The following is a 24,974-nucleotide window of genomic DNA, read 5'->3' as shown; positions in this document are numbered from 1 at the left end:
CACCAGCCTGATCTTGACCCCTTTGCTCATCACTCCTCCCTCTCTGCAACTAGATTCCAGAGTTCAGCCCAGTGTTTAGCTGTGGGTGTCTGCCTCTGTTTCCATCAGCTAACTGGGATGAAGGCTCTAGTATGGCGTATAAGGTAGTCATCAATCTCATTATTGGGGAAGGGCATTTATGATAGCCTCTCCACTATTGCTTAGATTGTTAGTTGGAGTCATCCTTGTAGATCTCTGGACATTTTCTTAGTGCCAGATTTCTCTTTAAACCTTTAATGGCTCCCTCTATTGTGGTATCTCTTTCTTTTCTTGCTCTCCTCAATTCTTCCCCTGACTAAATCTTCCTGCTTTTCTCATGTCCTCCTCTCCCCTCCTGTTCTCTCCCTCTCTTTCTTCTAGCTCCCTCTCCTCTCCCAGTTAGCTCAGGAGATCTTGTCCCTTTCCCCTTCTCCAGGGGACCATGTATGTCTCTCTTAGGATCCTCCTTGTTTCCTAGCTTCTATGACAATGTGGATTGTAGGCTGGTAATCCTTTGCTCTATATCTAAACTCCATATATGAGGGAGTACACGCCATGCTTGTCTTTTTGTGACTGTATTATTTGGGTCTTTTTTTAAGCAGCTCCTGTTTGCCTGTAGGGGCTAGGTCAAGGATTGCATGGGAAGGGGAACTAGGGAATTGTATAGACTTCTGGCAACATAAATATTAATTGAGATCAGTAGACAGATTTGCTTAAATGACAAGATAATATCTACCTTGCATTGTATGTAAGTTTTACCTCATAAAAATATAAACAAATATTGTATCCTGGTTGGTTAGTTGCTGCTTGTTGTTTCTTTTCTCTTTAAGATTTATTTTTATTTGTGTGTGTGTGTGTGTGTGTGTGTGTGTGTGTGTGTGTGTGTGTGTTATTTGTACAGGTACCTAGAGTAGACAGAGGAGGATGTTGGGTCCCCAGAAGCTGGAGTTTTGAGTCACCTAATATAGGTCCTCAGAACCAAATTCAGGTCTTCTGGAAACACTGCAAGTACTCTTAACTGCTCAACCATTTCTCCCAACCCTCATTAACTGTTTTGTTTTGTTTTAATAGGTATAAAGGTGAACTCCAAGTTTACAGTGGATTTATATAATCCATCCCCCCTCTTCTGCCACTGCAGACACTGCACACACATGGCACACAACAACATGCAGGGAAAATATCCAAACATATAAAAGAAGTGAAGAAAGAAATTAAAAAATAAAGGGCAGACAGAATCCAACTCACAAAAGGCAATCATGCTCTGTCTGGGTTTACACACTGTAAACCACTTACACTGCAGGTGTACAGAAATAGAAGCTATCAGCTGTGGGGCTATTTTGGTGAAGAATAGAAATGGCAAAATGCAAAGACAGAGGCTACAGAAACAGAGGCCCCGGGAATGATGACGAGGGACCAATCCCTACATTCATGTAACAGAGAGGCTTGCAGGAAGAATACTGGAAAACTATTGTCAATTATCTGTCTAGATTACAGATTGAATGTTAGTGCTATTAATTGGAACAAAAACAAAAATAGTAAAGGGGGGAGGGTGTGATGGGTAAAGACGTTGGGCAAGGCAAGTGAGACCCATTTTCAACCTGTAGGATGTGTTGCCCCTCAGTTATTGATTTTTAATGCTCAGAAGAGGGGTCTGAGTTGATGAGCAGGCAGGATTTATAAATTTGACTCACACAGGAGCATGTATAAGGAGAAGAAGAAAGGGGCTCCAAATAGAACACTGGAAAATACTAGGGTGACAGAGAAGAAAGCAATGGAGAAAGAGAGAGGGAAGAGAAGAGGAGAGAAGTCTAGCATTTCACAGGATGAAAGCTAGTTAATGATATGTTTGTCTTATTGGATGATAAATAAAGTACTGTTTGGCCAATGAGGCAGCAAGTTAGGTGGGACTAGGAGTCAAGGAGGATTCTGGGAAATGTAGTATAGAGCCAGGCAGGAAGTGACATAGCAGGCAGACTCATATATAAGCAAGGACAAAGAAGTCACTTTCTCTCTTCCTCCTGGTCTCTGCTCTGGAGTCACCATGTGATCCACCGGCAAGAGAGGGCACCAGCAGAAGGCGTCCTCGATTCCTCGATAAGTCTTATAAAATATATAGATTTTATGATAATTAAGGCTGAGCTAGCAGATGAGAAATCCTAGTCATTGGCCAAGCAGCATTTGTACCTAATATAAGTCTTTGTGTGTTACTTGGGACCTTAACGTGGGCGGCCTGGCGGGAAGCGCCTATGTGACAGCAGGGCTCCAGTGGCTTTCGAGTAAAGACTTATTGTTACAAGTTAACAGTGTCATAAACCTTCACAGATCAAGAAAGACATAGATGAAAAGCAGAAACTGCATTTTCTACCTTGACAAGCATTCCTCCAAAAATGTGGAAACATTGCAGGGTGGGTGGAAATGTAAAGTAAAACAATGATGGCACACGCTTTTAATCCCAGCACTCGGGAGGCAGAGGCAGACCGATCTCTGTGAGTTCGAGGCCAGCCTAGTCTCCAGAGCGAGTTCCAGGATAGGCTCCAAAGCTACACAGAGAAACCCTGTCTCGAAAACCAAAAAAAAAAAAAAAAAAAAAAAAAAAAAAAAAAGATGATGAAACAAAGTATACATGTTTTTCTAACAGCTTTGGCATAAATGGAAGATAGGAAAGGATGGGGTAAGGGCATGAATATGATAGAAGATGGGGGAGCCAAGACAGATTCCTATTAACTACTGCAGAGAAAAGGAGGTTAGATAGAGCAAACTCCTGTGTCAATGTATGGTGAATGCCAGGGTGCACAGGGGCCTCAAAGCCTCTCTATTAAACTTCCTATTTATTCACTTCTATCCTGGGTCATTCTGAACACTTCCTACATGAAGATATGGGATTGTGTGACATGCCCCAAATCACTCCTCTATCAAATACTGAAGCAGATACCCAACTTTTGAACCAGGAAGGGCTTACATTTCTTTCCTGATACCATCACTGCCTCTCTGTTGTTTCTCTCTCCATCTGTGGTCTCATCCACTGTGTATCCCTCCAAGCAAGACCATAACCTACTCATGTCTGAGACAGCACAAGGAAAACACCACAGAAAGACAGTCACAGACTGCTATCCCCAAAGCCCTAGGGAAATGCCTGTTCCCTGGAGAAAGTCCTAAACAGTAACTGGTTTTTTTTTTTTTTCAGAAAACAAAGTTCCATGTTGTCTTCAGCTCCTCAAATAGGTAGAGAACAATCACAGCATACATATTCCTCATATTAACCTTGGAGAGAATAATGATTATTTCTCACTGTCAAATAAAAACAATTGAAGTAGGGCAGGTGACTGGCCGCTCCCAAAACCACAAAGCTCGTAAACACAAAATCAAATCATAAACTTCGTCTCCAGCACCATTCCTGCCAACCCAATGCACACATGATTCCAAGCAGGTACAAGCACCTTTACCTTTCCCACTGATGGGGCCCCTGCACACCATGGCTACCTGCTCCCTTCTGGAGAGCAAGCTGAGAGCTGACTTCCTTCTCTCACCAGAAGGATTTTCTGGGGTTGAGAATCATTTGCTGGGACTGATAATGCCTTAGTCAGGGCCTACAGAGGCTGGTTCTTTTCTAAAGAAAGAACTTCTCTAGACCAGGGCTCTGAGGGCTGCCTCTTGAAACTGGCTTGGCCTACTCTGGAGGACCTCCGGCCCTCCCACTTGCCCTGAGGAGACTGAATCTGAGAGGTCCTATAGCTCCCACACTCAAGGAGAGAAGGCTGACCAAAGTAATCCTGCCACAGCCCTACCCAGAAACTCCTCACAGTCTCACCTAGACCCCAAGTTGTCATCAGACATGGAAGCTTGAGTGATACACAGGATGGCAAAGGGATACCAAACAGGAGGGTTCCAGAACACCTATCCAGGACCTACCTAGAGGGAAAACAAGCACTAGCCAGACCCAGCTGGCTCCTGTTGACTTAGCAGATGATTCTTAGAAGGGAGACGTGGAGGAGCGAACACGCCACTGGAAGGCTGGTGCTCATTGGTCTCTGTCACGATTAAAAGAGGTCCAGACAGGCAGTAGAGACACCTGGACCAGAGGATCTCTGAGGACTCCACAGCACATCCTGAGTGGACAGAATCATGAGACTTGTTGTTGTTCTCTTTCTGGCAGCTCTGGCTGGACCACTGGCCTGGGCCCGTGAGTATGACCCTTGCCCAGCACTCAGCCTTATTGACCCTTGTCCAGCGCTTGGCTTTATAGACCCTGGGAAACTGGCCCCTGCCTTGATCCCCTTGTCCATTCCTCAGCAGAGGCAGTGCTCCTAAATGTGCTTCTGGCACCCTCTCATGCTTCCAAAAAGAACCCCATGCTCAGCCCTCAGTAACGCTGCAGTTGCATCCCTTCAACACGTCTGCCTACTCTGCGTCTGTCACTCTGGCATCTTTTTCTCTTCAATAAGCTAAGCCATTTCCACCGCTAAGGCTTTCATGCATCCTTCTCCCTGTCCCTCACCCTGTCCTTTCACCCAGGCAGTGCCAACCATCCTCCCACCCAGTTTTCAAACATTTGTCTTTTGCCTCTCCTCTATGTTGAAGGCATTGGCTCTCTGTGGGAATGCACCTCCTTGGGATAGCTTTCCTGAAGCCACAGAATAGTTGTGCTTCCTTTTTTGTTTTGTTCTATTAGATAACCTCCTGGGTTTCCCCTTACTAGCACTATCACTAATGTTGTCATTTTTATTTCTCCAACTGCCCCACAGACTGCCAGCACAGCTCTCAGTTCTGTTCCCAGCTTCTAAAATGCTGACAGGTGCATTCTATGTGCTGTATTCACTGCATGAACAAAGATATGCAGAGCTGGACTCCACATACTCACTGAGAAGAGACAGTCTTGCCCCATCACCACAACATATTGTCTCTTCCCTTTTCATTTGAGACTTGCATGCCCCGTAACCTATCAAAGAGAATGCGACAATGATTCCGTTTTCATGTGGACATGACGAGTAGCTGAGGCCACAGAGGAAACAACAGAGATAGGGATTCAGATTAAAGGTCTAAAAGCACTTCTGGTCGAACCAGAGTATAGCAGAGATTGCACTCCCATCTCTCCAGGGCCAGTCCTGAGCTCAGGGAATGCTGGGCAGTTAATGGCATAGGGCTTAACCACTGCTGTCTATTTGACTGGGTCCCATTTCCCTCCTCTGTAGATGATGCAAAGGCTGCCTCTACCCTAGAAGAAGGGAAAGGTGAGTCTCCCTCCCCCCTACACTAGCTGCCAGGGCTGAGGGTAAATGAATCATGTGAAAGGAGAAATAAAAATAAATGAGAAATTTCAGGCAAAGATCCTGGGGAATAGGGAAGCCAGCATAAGAGATGAAAACTGGGGGAAGCCGGGCATTGGTGGTGCACGCTTTTAATCCCAGCACTGAGGAAGCTGAGGCAAGTGGATCTCTGTGAGTTCCAGACCAGCCTGGTCTGAAGAGTGAGTGCCAGGACAGACTCCAAAGCTACACAGAGAAACCCTGTCTCAAAAAAGAAAGAAAGAAAGAAAGAAAGAAAGAAAGAAAGAAAGAAAGAAAGAAAGAGAAAAGAAAAGAAAAGGAAAGGAAAGAAAACTGGGGGAATCTCTTCAAAGTGTGTGATCTTTTCTGCCAACATGACAGATCTCCCTGAATTCTAATTCGCTCTAGGAGAAGTCTCTAAAGAAGAGCATAAAGTCCCTGAGGAAGCAGAAGACAAGAACCATCATATGGGAAGTAAGTCCCAAAGCCAGACCTTGAGGAGATAAGCCAGTCATGTCTTCTGGGGTCAGGTTGAGCAGCTATTTCTTCTTTCACCCTCTTACCCTCTTGTAGAATCCCATGAGACACCTGTCAAAATGGGAAATGCAGCAGCTCCTGGACATGTTGACGAGGGAAAAAAGCAAGAGAAGAAGCCAAGTTATAGCTCTATGGGTAGGTCTCTATCGGTGCCAGGATTTTTACTTCTGGGGCAGCCTCATTCTCAGGCACAGTCCTAGGAGCACAAGTGCAGCCTCCAGAGGAGACTGACACAGTTGTACACAACCACCTCCCCAGAGATTGTGTGCGTGTGCACAATAGGTTTTACAGTGTGTGACCTTTCATCAGCCTTTCCCTGAGAGAGGGAGACATTGGCTCTCTCAATAAAGGGTTGCTTGTGGTACCCTGGACTGGGGAGGGAGGGAGGGATAATGAGTACAAATGAAGCTACTTTTTCTGGTGTGAACTCTTCTGCCTTGAACTTGAATCCATAGCAGGAAAAGTTCAAATGGAAGAAGAATCTATAAAGAAAATGGCAAAGTCATTACTCCCCAAAGTTAAAGGTGAGTGTGTCCCCAGATGAGCCATATAGTACCTGGTATGAGCATTTCCACACCTCCCTCAGACCCAGCCTCCATCACCACCCCTACCATGAGACCTGCAAAGGCCATAACTCTACCACTGACAGTGTCCTCACTTTGGTTTCAAATGTCTCTGATTTCCCAATTAACATTCAAATTTCTATCACTGTCTGACTCTGGCTCTTGCTGGCTCAATCCAGGCCTTTCCACTGGGAAGCCTGCCTGTTACCATCCCTTCCCCCGGGAAGAAGTTGGATCCTTCAGGCTATGCTGAATCTAACACCATACCTTAGTTTCTGGGCAATCCTACAGGACATCAGTTTGTTTGGAAGGCAGAAGATGGAGCTAGGAGAGGAAGGGAATGGGTGGAGCTGGTGCCTGGGGGTTTTGAAGCTCCTTCATGCCACCTCCCTCTTCTCCTTCCCCATCTCCCTGCCTCTAATCTTTCATTATTTCCTTTTCTCTACCTCTCTTTCCCCCTTTCTTCCCTATGGCTGTTCTAGATGATATTCATGCTGCTGCCAAGGAAACTAAGGAGAAGATAAACATGAAAGGAAAAGCTGAGTAATGGTGTTCAAGAGAACCAGGCTTTATGATTACAGCACAAAACATTAAAATTAAAAAGTAAACCTGAAATTAAAATTCAAAAAATGAAATTTTAGCTAATAAATAGAAAGCATCAAATTTGAAGTGTATGGGTGCTCCTTGAGGAGGGTGGCATAGGAAGCCTGACCAGGAGTCCAAGGGAGGGAGGGAGAAGCTCCCTGCAAGACTGAGGTAGGTATCTAATACTTCTCACTGAACCTCAGAGTCAGACAGGGCCTTCCCATATAGGAGTAGTTTGCTCACTCATAATACCCTTTGCCATGTCTTCAGTGGCCAGACCTCAATTCCTGAACTTGTTTCCATATTACCTGCACTCCCTGTGTAATGTCATGTTGTAGGCATCAAATTTAAAGCATGTCTGTGAGTTCCTCAAGGAGGGAGGATAGGAAGCATCAGAGTATTGAATAGGGCTTTCCCCCACTGCCCTGGAATTGGCTCTAAGGCCTTCAGCTGGAAATCCTAGGCCTCTAATTCCCCTTAATCCATGAAGAATCTCTTATATCTGGAGCCCTATAACACTGTGCCCTCAACCTTGGAACCTATTTAGCACTAAGAAGACAGGCTCAGCTCAGTTGTCCCTAAGATCATCCTTCATCCCTTGCCTTGTGGTGGGTAATAATGGCAGCCTCACTGTCACACACTCTAGGGAAAATGCATTGCTCAAACAAGGTTCTTGGGAGCCAGGCAAGGTAGAGACATACAAACCTTTATTCTAAGCACTCCGGAAGTTAACACAGGGGGATCAGGGCCAGGCTTATGCTGGAATGTAGAGAGATTCTCTATCAAAACACCACAAAGGGTAGGAGCTATTTTCCAGGATACAGGAGAAGGATAAGATATGTTTCTTCTATTCCCTTCAAGTCTAGATTGAGTGAAGAGCAATGGGACTCTCAGAGGTAGAAGGTCCAAGTCCAAGAAAAGAATGGTTTCTCTCTCCCCACCAGGGTACTTGCTCTGATGCATAGGCAATTTCCAGACTGGAGCACAGAGAATAGCTCTTAGGAGAGCCTGTGTCCCAGGTATCAGGAATATGTTAGGTAAAGAAAGCTAAACTCCTACAGAACAGAATGACTGAAAGAGCACCTCACTTGTCAGCCAGGGCATGGTCTTCTCCACAGAGTCATTTGGGGATTTAATATGGTAATGGCTCAGTCATCTTCAATGTCTGCCTTCAAAATCATTCTGTCATCTTCACCTTTCTAAACACAGAAAGAAAGTGATACTCACTGCTAAATTACTTTAACAAAATGCTTGGATACCGAAAATAAAGACAAAGGGTCACTTTGTCTTACAGTTACACAATAAGTGGACCTATTACTTTGGGTATCTGATAAAGGGTGCCACATGGTATTGATGAAGAGACAACGTGAGGGAAAGTGCTTACTGCATGAACAAGGAGGCTGGGGTGAGGGGACTGTATTCCACAATCCCCCATGAAGGCACCCAACAGATGACCTTAAGGACATTTGACTCAGCCCTAATTTCTAAAGGTCCATGACTTTCAGTAATAGAATGATCCTTGGTCTGAGCCTTTAACGTGTAGACTTTTGTGGTACATTCAAATCCAAACAAAGGAATGAAATTGAGCTAGACATGGGGCCACAACCCTACAACCCTATGTGATGGAGTGACTAATACAGGACGGTCACATACAGCCTAGTTCAAAACCAGAAGCTTAGTCTCAAAATGAAAAGTAAAAACAGGGCTGGGTGTAGTTCAGAGGTAAAACATTTGTAAATGCTTAGCATGTATAAAGTGCTATGTGAAATCCCCAAAATCCTGAATAAAGAGGGAGGAAGAAGAGCTGTTGGTGCAACAAAACCTTTGTTCCTAAATACATAAGAACTCGGGCTTGCCATCATGAAGACCACAGAGAGCCATTTCTGAAGAAGCCTGCCATGTCTATTAAAAACACAACTCTAATTCCCAAAGGGCTCAGGAAAAGACAAAGGCAGAGAGTGACAAAGCAAATGTGACTCATCTCCAGCATCTGGGCACTCTGCTCCTTTGTAGACCAAGAACATGTAGAAATTCTCTTAACAACTCCTTATATGGCTGAAGTTGTTCTGAAATGTAAAGTAGGTAAAGCATCTGTAATTAGCTGCATTTAGCAATTCCATTGTTTATACATATTTCAAAACCTCATGTTCATGAAAATACGATTCTGTCAGACTCAAAATTAACATTTTAATATTAAACAGTAAAATATTACATTCAATGTACAAAAAAATAAGTGAGAAGACTTCACATAAATACTCAGATTCTGACCTCTTTTGGAGAGTGAGAGCATCTGGCAACAGTAAGCCGAGGAGGTGAAGCTGAGGCTACTACCCATGCTCCAGCTCTGCCACTTCTTCCTGATCTCTGGGAAATGAGAGACTATTTCCCACTCACCATTGCACCTATGCCATTACCTGACCTAAACATGGGCTGCAGAGCTAATTTATGTTGCCTGATTGACTCCTATAGGTGGTGAGATTTGCAATCCTCTAACCCTGGTTGTTGACTCCAACTCCCTATGTCTGAATCACATATGAGGATGCCTCCTGTTTAGCCCACAGGAAAGAGGAGAAAAGGCTCATTGGTCCCTTTGGATTCTCTGGAGATCACTACTTTACCTTGGGAGACTAATAATGTAAAGAGAATCCTTCCTAAGGACTATAAAACACTTCCTGGTGCTGCAGATCACATACCTTTCGATATCTGGGACCCACTGGTGTTCAATACATTTCCCAAAATCAAAGTCTTAAAGGGTGCTCTTATTAATTGTAGGTGCCACTACATCTGAGCCACAATGCCCAAATATATAGCCAAACATTATATAAGATGTCTCTAAGAGGCTGTTTTGAGTAAAGCAGATTGCCCTTCGTACTATGAATAGATCTCACCCAGTCAGCTGCAGGCCTGTACAGAATAAGATGAACAGGACTCACCCAGTCAACTGCAGGCCTGTACGGAATGACACTGGCCTCCCCAATAGTTAAGATGAGAGCTTCGTAATGTTGAAGAGAACTTTTTGTTTACTATCAAATCTAACTTGGCATTTTAGCAGGAAGTGGTGTTATAACACTCTGAAGCCAGAAAGCTGGGGTTTGGAACGCAGCTTTGCCACTCATGAGCACATGTCATCACATGTAGGGTCTTCAACCTACCTTTGCTTTAACTTCCTCATCTGTACAGTAAGGGCCTTAATATTCCATGTCTTTTTTGGGTCACTAAGGATATTCGGTGGAATTAACATTTACAGAGACCTAAGAACATGAATTAACACATAAACATATTGTATGGAACTTTCATAATAATATACTTTCAAAATAATTCCACTCCACTGCTACATCTGCACACTTAGCCCAATGGTCAAGTTACAAGTATAGGACATTAGGGCAGTACAGCAGAACTTGGGCAATCCTGCAAAAATGAGGTAAATACAGAGTGGTAACACAGATCTAAGGTCTGTGTTCTGAATGTATGAAGGATCTGACCTTCAGAGTCTCTGGCCAATTGAAATATATTAGTAAGAGAATGATCTGATGGTAAGGGTTCTACTTGTTGGAGTTCTAACAGACAGCAGCATTCTTGGAAGGAAATCTTAAAGTGTCATCAATTTTTTTTTTTTGCAAAGGACTAGCAACAGCAGAAAGCCACTATCATCCCTAATACTGAAAAGCAATGAGAGTGAATGGTGTCGCCTGAGCCAGTTGAGAGCTAAGGCTGTGGGCTTAAAGTCACCAGACACAGTCATAGCCATAAAGAGTACAGTCATTGACATATAATGCTGTACTGAATTTATTTGCAAAACAGTTATCCCAAAATTCGCCACCTTAAAACATTATTTCTTATGGTGGTGTCTCTGAAGATCAGTAGCCCAGGTGCAGCTTAGCTGTCCTCTGACTCACAGTCTCTGACAACGCTGCAGTCAAAGGAGAACTGGGGTAGAGAACATTCCATGCTCAAATTTAATCGTGCGATTGTTTGCAGAGTCAGTCCCTCAAAGACTTAAACTGAAATACTCCTGGCCTTCCTGGAACAGTCTGCGGATATCCTCTGTTCTTTGCCAAGGTGTCTACTTATACCATAGCAGCTCACCTTAACCAACCAAGCAAAATAACACATCCAATGTGTTATTTAAACAACACAAATCCACAGCATTGTGCAAACTAAACCTTCTTGTTATCTTCCATTTGTCAGAAGAGAGTCAGTAGGTCCAAGCCATGCTCAGAAACCAGAGAACATAAAAGCCATATGAGAAGCCAACCCAGCACACAGTCAAAGCAGGGACTGAGAAGGAGGAGCAAATGCCTGGACTTCCCTCTCAATCCATCTTGTTTTAACCAATGTCTCCCATTGCCCAAACTGATACAGAAGCCAGAGAGTAAGGTAGGTCAGAGGATGCAACCCAAGGGGACACTGATGCAGAGGCAAGCAGATGGTGGCAAGGGATGGAACACGGACCAAGAACAAACACCGGGTGTTTTGGATGCCACTATTCCTGAAAAGACATGAATGTAAGTCTACTCACCCAGAGAGAGAATCTACAACAAACTGCCAAAGTCCCTTGACAAAACTATGTTTACCGGAGTTTCCTACTGGAGTATGGATGAGATGTTACTGTAGCAGGCTTTCTTTTAGGCCACAATTGGCTCCCAAATCATGACCCAAAACTTCTTATTAGTTATGAATGCTCGGCCTTATCTTAGCTCTTATTTTAATGTGTTTCTCTTCATCTCTGTTTTGCCTCAGGACTTTTTACCTTTCTCTTCTGTATATCTTACTTTCATTGTTTCTCCTTTCTGGCTGGCTGGTGGCCTGGTTTCTAACCCCAAGCCTGTCCCTCTCTTTCTCTGCCATTCTCTTTTCTCATTCTTCTCTCGAACCTAGATTCTTCCTCCTATTTATTGTCTTCTGCCCACCAACCCTGTGTAATCTTTCACTGCCTAGCTTTGGCTGTTCAGCTAATTATTAGACCAATCAGTTGCCTTAGTTAGGCAAGGCGAAGCAAATGCAACAAATCTTTACATAATTAAATAAATGCAGCATAAACAAAGGTAACAACATATCTTTGCCTAGTTAAAATAATATCCTACAATATGTGACTTACAGGAACATGGAAGACAGCTGCATCCCTGGAAGCTCACCCCGGAGTAGATGACAACTCATGAAAACTAGAACCCTAGATCCCTGGGCATGACTTGCAGGATGCACAACAGATGGAGAGTCTTGTTTTTTGAGTATTCCTTGATGTCTGCGTATAACCTTGGAAAGAGAAGGGCATTTGTGAATCTGGTAAGATTCAGAAATTTCCTGACATATTTGAGTTATTTCCTGAGTCTTAAGGAGCCTTCTTTTAGAATTTCAGAAGTCTTAATGGCATCCTCCACCCCAGGATGCAACATTTCAACTTGAAGTAAGTTTCTACACAACAATGACTGAAAGAAGCATCAGCGAACCCACTCGTGCTTAGACTGCAAAATATCACATAAGCTGGCCCCTTACCAGATCCACACCCTGTGTCTCTTTTCTTTGATATACATATCCAATTCTACTCTATATTGGTTACTTTCTCGTAGCTGTGATAGAATACACTGTGGGTAGAGGCAATTTAGGGGAGGAAGGGTTTATTTGGCTACAGTCCATCCTGGTGGGGAAAGCATGGCCATGGAAGCAAAGGAACTTAAGGCTAGTCTTCTGTTTAGGAAGCACAGAGTACAGAATGTGTGTCCAGGCTATAAAACCTCAAAGTCTTTCTAGTGCAATACACTTCCTCTGGATAGGTTCCTGTAGTTCCATAATCTCCCAAATAGCACCACCAGCTGGAGACCAGGTGTTCAAACATATCAGTCTATGTGGGACCATTCATGTTCTAACCACAGTATACCTCAAATCCTATAATTTTGGGTTGTGGTGATTTGGAAGAAAATGCCCCCATAGGTCCAGAGAATGGCACTATTAGGAGGTGTGGCTTTGTTGAAGATGTGTCATTAGGAGGTGGGCTTTGAGGTCTTAAATGCTCAAGCCAGGCCTAGTGTGGCTCACTTACTCTTCCTGCTGCCTACCAATCTGGGGGTAGAACCCTCAGCTCCTTCTCTAGCACCATGCCTGCCTGCATGCCACCATGCTTCCCGACAAGAAACCTCTAGAATCATAAGCCAGCCTCAATTAAATGTTTTCGTTTATAAGAGTTGCTATGGTCATGGTGTCTCTACATAGCAATAGAAACTCTAATTAAGGCAAGGATAACCTTTGTCCTGGGTTTTGATATAAAGTAGTGAAAATTCTATGAAAATAAGTGTTCTGAATTCAAACTCATCCTTAATTATGTGAATATCTCTCATGTATTCCTGGGGCCAGGAGGATTAAGAGAGGAGAGGGACCATTCAGTGACATTTAGAAAGAATCTGTTGTGCCCGGAGAAGCTAGGAAACAAGGAGGACCTTAAGAGAGACATACATGGACCCCTGGAGAAGGGGAAAGGGCCAAGATCTCCTGAGCAAATTCAGAGCATGGGGGATGGGAGAGAGGTAGGAGAAAAAGGATGGAGAAGGGGCTAGGGGAGGAGAACATGAGGAATCAGGAAGGTCAAGTTTGGGAAAGAACAGAAAGAGAGCAAGGAAAGAGATACCTTGATAAGGGAGCCATTATGGATTTAAACAGAGATCTGGCACTAGGGAAATCTCCAGGGATCCACAAGGTTGACCCTAACTAAGAATCTAAGCAATAGTGGAAAGGCTGCCTTAAATGCCTCCCCCTATAATGAGATTGATGACTACCTTAAATGCCATCATAGAACTTTCATCCAGTAGCTGATAGAAGCAGAAGCAGAAGTTAAGCACTGAGCCGAACTCCTGGAATCCATTTGTAGAGAGGGAAGAGTGATGAGCAGAGGGGGTCAAGACCATGCTGAAGAAACCCACAGAAACAGCTGACCTGAACAAGTGGGAGCTCAAGGACCCCAGTCTAACAGCTGGGGAACCAGCATAGGACTGAACCAGGCCCCTTGAATGTGGGTGTCAGTTGGAGGGCCGGAGCAATCTATGGGGCCTCTTGCAATGGAACCAGTATTTATCCCTAGTGCAGGAATGGGCTCTGGAAGCCTAGATACATGGGGGCAACGATGTAACAGACTTGAAGATGGCCCATGGGAGGCCTCATCCTCCCTGAGGAGTGGATGGAAGATGGGATGGGGGATTGTAAAGAGGAATGGGAGAATGGGAGAGGGAACTGGGACTGGTATGTAAAATAGGTTTGCTTTTAATTTAAATAAAAATTTTAAGATTTTTAAAAAAAGAATCTGTTATGTGACAGTTCCAGGGGTGATGTTGGAGTTTTAATTCCCTCTTAGAAAAGCCTTGTATAGATATCAACTTTGCTTCTGTTTAAAAAAAAAAAAAAAAAAAAAAAAAAAAAAAAACAAGGGAGTTGGAGGGCTCAGTATGTAATCCAGGCTGGCCTGGAACTCCCAATCCTCTTATCTCAGCCTCCCAAATATTAGATTTAGCTCCTGCTGACTTGTTGAATATGCTATGAAGACTGCTTGGGATCTGGAGGCAGGGTTTTTCCCTCTTAAGTACACACACACACACACACACACACACACACACACAACACATACACTCACAATTCTCTGTCCCTTTGCCTTTCCAACTGTGGTGAAAGCTACCATCACATTTTAACTCCCAGGCCCAAGCTCTGAGGTAGTAACTACTAAGTCCTATCCATGTGTTTATTAAGTGAAGTAAACCTTCTTCATTATTGAGACCTAAGAAATCTCAACTCTCAAATCACATAACGAAACTTTAACCTCATAATAACCTTTAGCTTCCTGAAGGGTAAGGACAGGCCACATGCACTCTCTGCCCCCAGTGTTGGCCAAAAAGTAAGTGCCAAACAAATGAAAGCCTTCTTCCTTTGAAGTGAAGAACTCAATCAGCTTTAGAGAGCTTAGGAGGCATGTTTGTGTGCTGGCTCCTTCAATGTCATAATAGTTCTGAATTATCATTCACAGGTGTTATAGCCAGGAACTGAGATATATGAGCAATTGCTCCCAAAATCATTCAATTTATCATAAACAGTAACACAGAAGTTCATCCACAGGTCTTTGGACTTGAGAGCACATTCCCTCTGTTCTTCCAAAACTACCTAATTCTACAGGTCCAAAAGCCAACAAACAGATACTTCTAAAGCCCAGAAAATGCTAAAAATCAAAAGCCCTTTCACAAATCATTTGATAGAAAAACCTGACCATTACTTAACACACTTGTTTTTTTTTAATTTTTTAAAGTTTGCTGTAAAGTGACATATGGTGTTTATAGCCTTTCTTTAGCTCATTTTATATGAATAGTCAGTTCTGCCATTGAAATGTGGTTGGCAGTGAGATACCCTTATAATAAACAACACAGTCTCCATAATGCTTTCTACAATTAGAAAAATGTATCCTTCCAAAACAAATCTGACTCAAAAGTTCCAAACAAGCAACTGAATACTTTTTTCTTTGATGGTCCCAGACCTTGTCATGCCGGAATCTCCTTAAGTTCTAGGAAAACATTGTGTGTTCTGCAGTCACTCTCAAATAAAAACTCAGAAGCTTAATATTAGTTACAAATGCTCAGTCAATAGCTCAGGCTTGTTACTAGCTAGCTAACTTTTACACTTAAATTAACCCTTATTTCTTACCTATGCTTTGCCATGTGGCTCATGGATTGTTGCCTCATTTTCTACACGTTCTGCTTCGTGGCAGCTGGTTGGTGTCTCCTGTGACTCCTTGACTCTGTCCTTCTTTCTCCCAACACTCTCTCTGCATCAGGCTATCTCATACAAACTCTTCTTTCCCTGCTATTGGCCAATCAGTTTTTTTATTGACAATAAGCATAATCCACAGCAGTCCAGTGAGCAACAGAATAATCATTCAAATGGTGCCTGTGTTGTATGTGTCCTTGTTTCACAACTGCCTTGGAAGGTGTTTGAGGAGATGGATGTCCTATACTCCAGAGAGAGAGAATTTAAGACTAAAATTAAATAAGCAACTTCTTGGGAATCAGAGAGTAAGTGTAAATTAATGGCACGACTACAGCCCTAGTTACAAGGCCTATCTGGGCTCACACACCTGTTTAAGAAGGCCATGTAGCAATTACCTCCTGATAAAACCATTTATTTTAGAGGAAAGTTCATTATTAAGACACATGATGTTCTAAAGAGAGGTAAAACAAAAAAATCCCATCCTGCAGAAAAGCTCCTTAAGTTCAGGAAGAAAATAACTCACAGACTTCAGGAAGCCCCTGAAACTAACCAGATATTCTAGGCCCCTTCTTCCCCAAGCATACATAAGCAGTAACAACTGCTGAAAGACATTCTCAGACCATCTGGGCTGCCTGAAAGAGGCTCAGAACTGCCTGGAAAGGGCACTTTCCAAACTTCTGAGCTGGCTTCAAGCTGTGCAACAAGCTCCAGGATTCCCTGGGATGGATTCCAGTCACTCTTGCAAAGTTCTCCCAACCCTCCAATTGATCCACCTGACATAGGACCTGCTCTGGGGCAAGGGGATTGACAACTTGACCTCAGGAGACAGAGATACCCATCCACATCAACAAAGACTACAGTCCTCTCACCCCACCCTACATCAGAATCACCTTGATGATTGATCCTGAGACCAGAGGAGTAGGAAGGCATGGTTGCCAATGCCAATCAGAGGACATCCTCACCTGCAACTGTTTGGTACTTGGCTGAAGTGTTGGGTTGCAGATCTGGGATGGTGCCATTCTACTTTATGATGTAACATGTTTCCTCCTTTGTGGAAGATAATTTCCATGACACCAAAGGGGTTAATTCTGCCCAGGAGGCTGTGGCTTGTTCATCCCTCTGATCACTCCTGTCTGAACACAGAAGGAAAGAGAGAGTAGGGTGAGCACAAAGGTTGGAATAGGGGAAGAAAGTAAAAAGAAGGCAGACTATAGGAGGCAAAGTTTTGTGGTTTTCCAAGATGTAAACATGGTGCAGAGAGGGCCTAAAACCACAGAATGAAGTACATTTCCAAGAGTAAATGCCTGGACTATGAGAGGGAACTCAGAAGAATATTAGTAAGAAGGCTTATAGTTAATAAAAATAAGTAAAGAAGGCAAGCTGGAAGTTCTTCTCGGAGCCCCTGCCCATTAAAACCTTATAGGTTTAAGGTAGGAAGATACACAGTAGCACTATCACTCAAGGTGAACCATGACCTAGCTGCCTTTTACTTCCTGAATATATTTGTCATAGTCCCTTTTTCATGCCCTCTTCATAAGCCACAGTACAATGCCTGCAATTTCACAAATGTTTCTGCTGGTCATTGTTTATCCCTGGCCTACCCCCAGAATAATCCCCCTCACTTTCTTCCTCTCTGAACCCTTGCACTTCCTGCTCAAGCCACCACCCCCTTTCACGTGGATTTCTAGAATTTCCTCTTAACTAGTCTCCAGTTTTCTATCCTTGCCTCTGCTCTGAACTACTAAACACAGCAGTCATTCTAAAATTAACACATATGCTGTCATCTCTGCCCTGAGAGCCCTCCACAAGGCATTCCACATAGCAGGGAAAAAGCAGTCTTTCCAGTGACCTACAAAGCACTCCAGGACCAAGATGCCATTTCCTCCCTCGCCAGTGTCCAGTAGTAACCTCTTTTACTCTGTACTGTCCCCATCTGCACTGTCTTCTTTGCTGTTCCTCAGGCATATCAATCATGTTACTGTCCCAGGACTTGTTTTTCCTCCTCCTAGAACACTTCTCCCAGGTAGTTTGCTAGCTCCCTCCTGCGCATCCCACAGACCCTGACTCACACGTCACCTTTTAGTCAGAGTTTTCTTTGTCGGCCTTTCTAAAATGTCAACTTTCCCCGACATTTTCCTGCTTTATTTTTGTCCTTAGCATTTCTCCCTGGCTATGCACAACTTACTCATTTTCTTTCTTTACTAGGAAGCAAAGAAATGGAGACAGAAGTATCGGTCTGTTCTTTTATTTTACCATTGAGCCGAGAGTGCTTAGAGCAGTGCTGAACCATAACAGGTTCTCAAGAAACACAGGTGAGCACGGAAAGATTCAGCCCATTGTGTCCACGTTGCATCTCTTTGGAAGCAGGTCTGTGTGAAGTTCAGTCAGTGTGCCTGCCTAACGCCTGATAGTTAACAAACGGTGAGCAAGTTGTCTGCATTGAAAGAGACTCATGAGGGCACCACTACTGGGGCGTCACCCGCAGTTCTCCCACCTACGCTCCTGTGCCCTCTCTACGATCCTCTTCGTACTCCACAGCCACTCCCTTCAAAAGAGAAAACTTCTAGGTAGGCACCCACAGGCCTTCTTCTCTCTCTCTCTCTCTCTCTCTCTCTCTCTCTCTCTCTCTCTCTCTCTCTCTCTCGCTCGCTCGCTCGCTCGCTCTCGCTCTCGCTCTCGCTCTCGCTCTCGCTCTCGCTCTCGCTCTCGCTCTCTCTGTTCCCCCAGACTCAATCCCTTAGTCTCATCCCTTGCACTGCAACCCAACACCAACTGCAATTTCCTTGCCCCACTGCCCACATCTCCTGTGGACCCCACAGACCATCCCCTCCTAACGTCTCTCCCCCTACTCATCGATATATCCCAGTCCCCAAATCCAGCAGGCACCCTCTGCACACCCACAGGACACACCTTCTCCTCCCTCTCTCTCTGTTCTGCCAGATGCCTCAGTCTCACCCAGTGCACTGAAACAAAACACCAGCTGCAGTCTCCCTTTGCACCACCCCCCTGCCCATCACATAGACCATCCCCTCTTAAATTACACTGATCCCCACCACCTCCCCCAGTCATCACTGTATCCCAGCCTCCAACACCAACAGACATTACTTGTGAACATACCAGCTGAGCCAGCCAATAAAACACACAGTACACAGCCATCACCTTCTCTGAAAACCCACATAGGAATCAGAAACTAAGAAGCAAACCATCCACCCAACAAAGACAAACCCAGAAATCAACATCCCAAACCCAGATGCAAAGACACCAGTGTAAAAACACAGTAACCTCCAGGACAGTATGTCTGTCTCCACTAGAGCCTAGCTATCTTACCTCAGCAGGCCTCGAATATTGTAACACAGCTGAAGCACAAGAAAAAGACCTTAAAACCAACAGTCTAAAGATGTGAGAGGTCCTTAAAAAGGAAGGAAATAAAGAAATCCCTTAAAGAAGTCCAGGAAAACACAAACAACCGGATGAAATGAACAAACCACTTAAAGAAATCCAGGAAAGTACAAAGAATTGGACAAAAATGAATAAATCCCTTGAAGAAAGCCAAGAAAAGACAGTTGAAGGAAACAAATAAAACTGTTCAAGACCTGAAAATAAGAAGAGAAGCAAAAAAAACTGAGGGAAATCTGAAAATGAAATATTTAGGGATTTAAGCAGGAACTACGGAGGCAAGCTTCACCAAAAGAATACAAGACATTGAAGAGGAATCCCAGGCACAGAAGATACAATAGAAGAAATGAATACATTAGTCAAAGAAAATGTTAAATCTAAAAAATTCCTGACATAAAACATCAAGGAAATCTGACACACTGTGAAAAGACCAAACATAAGAATAATATGAATAGAAGAATGGGAAAATCCCATCTCAAAGGCCCAGAAAATATTTTCAATAAAATCACAGAAGAAAATTTACCTAACCTAAAGAAAGAGATGCCTTTAAAAGTACAAAAAGCAGAAAGTCCCTTGACACATAATAATCTAAACACAAAATGTACAGAAAGAAATATACAAAGAAAAAATATTAAAAGCTGCAAGGGAAAAAAGCAAGTACTATATAAAGGCAGACCTATTAGAATTACACCTGACTTCTCAATGGAAGCTATAAAAGCCAGAAGGGCCTGAACATATGTGCTACTGATTCCAAAAGATCACAGATGCCAGCCCTGACTACTATACCCAGCAAAACTTTCATTTACCATAGATGGAAAAAATAAGATATTCTATAATAAAACCAAGAAAATAAGATATTCTATGATAAAAGTCAAATTTAAATACTTTGCGTGTGTGTGTGTGTGTGTGTGTGTGTGTGTGTGTATAAAATCTCACACCAGAAAAACCAAAAGAAGGGAAACACACAAACACACACATACACACAAACACAATAAAAACAAAAACAAATTATTGGTCATTGATATCTCTCAATATCAGGTGGTGAAAGGTTTTGTTGTTGTGGCTGCTGAATCCATTTTGCTGCAAGACATATATATATATATGTATGTATGTATGTATGTATGTATGTATATGTATATGTATATGTATATGTATATGTATATGTATATGTATATGTATATGTATGTTCCTCAGGAAAATGGGAATCAGTCTACCACAAGATCCAGAAATTCTACTCTTAGGCATATACCCAAAGGATGCACATTCATACAATAAGGACATCTGTTCAACTATGTTCATGGCAGCATTATTTGTAATAGCCAGAACCTGGAAGCACCTAGATGCCCCTCAGCTGAAGAATGGATAAAGAAAATGTGGTACATTTATACAATGGAGTATTACTCAGCAGGGGGCAGGGGGAGGCCAATGGAATCTTAAACGTCGCAGGCAAATGGATGGAACTAGAAGAAACCATTCTGAGCGAGGTAACCCAGTCACAAAAAGACAGACATGTTATGTACTCGCTCATATATGGATTTTAGACATAGAGTAAAGGATTACCATCCTACAATCCGAACGGCCAGAGAAGCTAGGAAACAAGAAGGACCCTAAGAGAGACATACACAGTCCCCTAGAGAAGGGGAAAGGGAGAAGATCTCCTGAGCAAATTGGGAGCATGGGGGAGGGGAGAGGGAGTTAGGAGAAAGAGAAGGGGAGAGGAAGACATGAGGGAGCAGGAAGATTGAGTCAGGAGAAGAACAAAGGAGAGCAAAAAAAAGAGATAGAATAATAGAGGGAGCCGTTATAAGTTTAAAGAGAAAGGTGGCACTGGGGAAATATCCAGAGAACTACAAGGATGACCCCAACTAACAATCTAAGCAATAGTGGAGAGGCTACCTTAAATACCCTCCCCCTATAATGAGATTGATGACTACCTTATATGACATCCTAGAGCCTTCATTCAGTAGCTGATGGAAGCAGAAGCAGAGACCCATAGCTAAACACTAAGCTGAACTCCTGGAATCCAGTTGCAGAGAGGGAGATGTGATGAGCAAAGGTGTCAAGACCAGGCTGGAGAAACCCACAGAAACAGCTGACCTGAACAAGGGGGAGCTCATGGACTCCAGACTGATAGCTGGGAAACCAGCATAGGACTGTTCCAGGCCCCCTGAACATGAATATCAGTTTGGAGGTCTGGGCAATCTATGGGGTCTCTGGTAGTGGATCAGTATTTATCCCTAGTACATGAATGGACTTTGGGAGCCCACTCCACAGAGAGGGAGACTCTCTCAGCCTAGACACATGGGGGAGGGCCTAGGTCCTGCTCCACATGATATGACAGACTTTGAAGATCCTCCATGGAAGGCTTCACCCTCGCTGGGGAGCAGAAAGGGAATGGGATAGGGAGTCTGTGGGGGGCAGGGGAGGGAGAGGGAACTGGGATTGACGTGTAAAACAAGCTTGTTTCTAATTTAAATTTTTTAAAGAATATATGGTTACTGAGTGAAGAATAAATGCTGGAAGCTATGAGACAGTGCAGAAGCTCAGAAAGGGAATTAGGAAAGAGTACTGGTGTAAGTAGACTACAGCTATTGTAGTTGGAGGACCAGAAACTATTTTACCATGTGAAATGCAAGAACAAATGGGTAAGAGAAAAAATAATAAAAATAATATGTGAACCACACAATTAGCTAACCAATGGGTTGTTCCAAAAGTAGGCATGAAACCTTTGTGCTCCTTCATTGGCTCCATCACTCCTTTTTACATGGGACTTGTCATTATAGTTACACTCTCCTTTCTTCACTAACATATTTTAGGATGTTTTTACTATGGGCAGCATCTTTCAATTTACTTATTTGTGGTATAAATGTATAAGAACAAGAAAGAGAAAAAGAAGGAAGAGAGGGAGCACACATATAGAGGTTAGGGACAAGATTTTTGGTACTCGTTTCTCTCCTTCCACCTTGCTGGAGCAGGGCCTCTGTTATTTCCACAGCTGGACTGCATACTCTAAGTTAATTGGCCTGTAAGCCTCCCTCATTTGGCTTTTTACGTGGGTTTCAAGAACTGATTTAGGTCATCAGGCTTACACAGCAATCACTTTTACTTGCTAAGTAAGCCATCTCCTAGCTCCTTAGATAGTATCTTTGAAACACAAGCCATAGAGCATAAAGAATTTACAATTAGACTTGCAATCTGGATGCATAATTATGTACAACAAATGAGTGAGAAACTTAGAAGCATCTTCTTTTAAAAAAGGAAACTATGTGTTTCACACAGTGCAAAAAATTCTCAAGTGCATATGTGTAAAAAATTGTTCCTAAATGATGGAGAGGCAAAGAACCACTATAGCAGACACCTGAAATAAGATGCTGAATTAAAATCCCTATTGTCTAATTGCAAAGACTATAGCTGTAGGCTAAAAAAGTTAGATGTTCCACCGGGCATTGGTGGTGCACACCTTTAATCCCAGCACTCGGGAGGCAGAGGTAGGAGGATCTCTGTGAGTTCGAGGCTAGTCTGCTCTCCAGAGTGAGTGCCAGGATAGGCTCCAAAGCTACAAAGAGAAACCCTGTCTCGGAAAACCAAAAAAAAAAAAAAAAAAAAAAAAAGTTAGATGTTGAGTAGTCTATCATGTAAAGACAGCTAGCAAGGGATGACTTGAAGAATTCCTGAGGAGTGGTTCTCAAGTCCTGGAATTGGGCCTGTCGCTATTGTTCTGCTCCTCAGCTTGAATTAAAAACAGAGAAGTATGGCTTGTCAGTATCGTGGATTGTCATGTTTTCTCTTTACCCTCCAGCCATGCAGCAGGGACTTGATGCCTGACAGGAGGAAAACTGAAGTGTCATTCCAAGTTCAGCACCTGCTCCTACAGCAGCAGACTTGCTAATCCGTCCCCTGAGCTGACTTAACAAAAGAAAACCCATAATTGGAAAAATACACAGCAGGACAGAGTGGGTGCAGCATGTGATGAGCAGCCCTCTGTCCTAATAGGAGTGGAAAGAGGTGATGGTTTCCAGTGAGCCAGGTGTCCTGCAGCTTCAGCCATCATGTCAGATCCCACCACTCTCAGCAAAACAACCCCACATGTGAAAAGATGCAAGACAGACTGACTGCCCAGAATGGTGGTTGATGAGGGTAGGAGAGAAAACTGAATCTGGACACCCACAGCTAAACACTGAGCTGAACTCCTGGAATCCAGTTGCAGAGAGGGAGGAGTGATGAGCAAAGGGGTCAAGACCAGGCTGGAGAAACCCACAGAAACAGCTGACCTGAACAAGGGGAAGCTCATGGGCCCCAGACTGATAGCTGGGAAACCAGCATAGGACAGACCCAGACACCCTGAACATAGGTGTCAGTTAGAGGGCCTGGGCAATCTATGGGGTATCTGGTAGTGGATCAGTATTTATCTCTAGTATATGAATGGACTTTGGGAGCCCATTCCACATAAAGGGAGACTTTCTCAGCCTAGACACACAGGGGAGGGCCTAGGCCCTGCTCCAAATGATATGACAGACTTTGAAGATCCCCTATGGAAGGCCTCATCCTCTCTGGGGAGCAGAAAGGGGATGAGATAGAGGGTTGGTGGGGGCCAAGAGAGGAGGGGAGGGAGAGGGAACTGGGATTGACATGTAAAACAAGCTCGTTTCTGATTTAAATTTTAAAGGGGGGAAGAAAACTGCATTTGGAGATCCACAACCAAGAACCAGGCAAGACTCCAGGAATCCAGTGGAAGAGGGGGAGGAGGGAACATATGAGCAAGGGAGGTCAAGATCATGAAGGAGAAATCTCGAGACAACTGAAACAAGCTCATGGAAACTTCTGAACTCTAGATCTACAACTGTGGGGACTCCAGGGAACCAAACTAGGCCCTCCGTATTTTGGAGACAGTTATGAAGCTTGAGGGGCCCCTGGCAGTAGGACCATGATACAAACCGGGTACATGAGCTACCTTGTTGAAGCCAATTGCCTATAGTGGGACACCATGCTCAGCCTTAATGAGAGGGGGAGGAGACTGGCCCTGTCCCAACCTATTGTGTCAGACTATGTTGTCTCCTCATGGGAGCCCTTACCAGTGAGGAGAAGTGACCTGGGGGTAGAATGGTGGGGGTTAGGAGTGCGGAAGGAGGCGTGGGGAGGAAGAACTGTGGTAGGAACGTAAAAAGAAATTTAAAAGAATAAATTATTTAAAAGGAAGGGAGGAAGGAAGGAAGGAAACTGTATCTGACAGTCCAGGTCCCTCCAGGGATTCAGTTCAAATGCACCAGCCCCCACAGTCAGTCATTTGTACTCTTCCCACATAGAAAATAAGGTCATTGAGTCTTGGCCAGAGAAGATTACAGGAATAATCAGGTAAAGGATGTTTATTTCTTTCTGTTTATCTAGTCCCTCTTTCTGACCTAAACACACCAGGAGAAGCAGAAGACCAAGGAAGAGAAAGGAAGTGGGGAGAGAGTGCTGAATTGGGTATGAGATTTAAGTTTAAACAAAACCGAACTGTAGTATATTCCTATGGTATTATTGAGAGACCGGAAATGAAGATTCTAAGGAGCAATTTTAAAGCCATGGTTTGAGGAACATAAAACCAGTTCATATATGAACCCATTGAGTTCAAACTAAGATACACACACAACATACTACTCACCAGCCATAACTCCCTCTATCCTTGCTAAGACTCACATCCACGGCACCCCTCCTCGTGATTCTTTCAGGGAAGGCAAAGTAGCAAGAGATGAATCACAACCAGTGAACGCCAATCAGAATGATCCATTCTCTGTGACAACAACTGGTCAATGTGTCATTCAAAGAAATATGATGTGATTCTAACTAATGAGACATAAACAAAAGTCACTGATGGGGAATGTACTTCTGTGTATGT

The 24,974-nt window shown here is 43.6% G+C and overlaps 1 long non-coding RNA gene across 2 annotated transcripts; it reads right to left on the bottom strand.

Annotated features, from left to right (window-relative positions):
* Nucleotides 1-10,842: 10,842 nt before the first annotated feature.
* On the bottom strand, nt 10,843-24,963 carry LOC113833536. 2 transcript variants are annotated; one of them, XR_003481357.2, is made up of 3 exons: nt 24,741-24,963; nt 16,663-16,833; nt 10,843-12,220 (listed from the first exon to the last, which is right to left on the bottom strand). It is a non-coding gene; the product is annotated as an uncharacterized LOC113833536 (long non-coding RNA). The 2 variants fall into 2 exon arrangements; XR_004768050.1 differs by lacking the exon at nt 10,843-12,220 and adding an exon at nt 15,643-15,941.
* Between the last annotated feature and the right edge of the window lie 11 nt (nt 24,964-24,974).

Source organism: Cricetulus griseus, chromosome 2 (assembly GCF_003668045.3).
Source record: "Cricetulus griseus strain 17A/GY chromosome 2, alternate assembly CriGri-PICRH-1.0, whole genome shotgun sequence".
NCBI classification, from domain to species: Eukaryota; Metazoa; Chordata; class Mammalia; order Rodentia; family Cricetidae; genus Cricetulus; species Cricetulus griseus.
The sequence above is the reverse complement of the archived record's forward strand: the minus strand, read 5'-3'. Positions and strand labels throughout refer to the sequence as shown.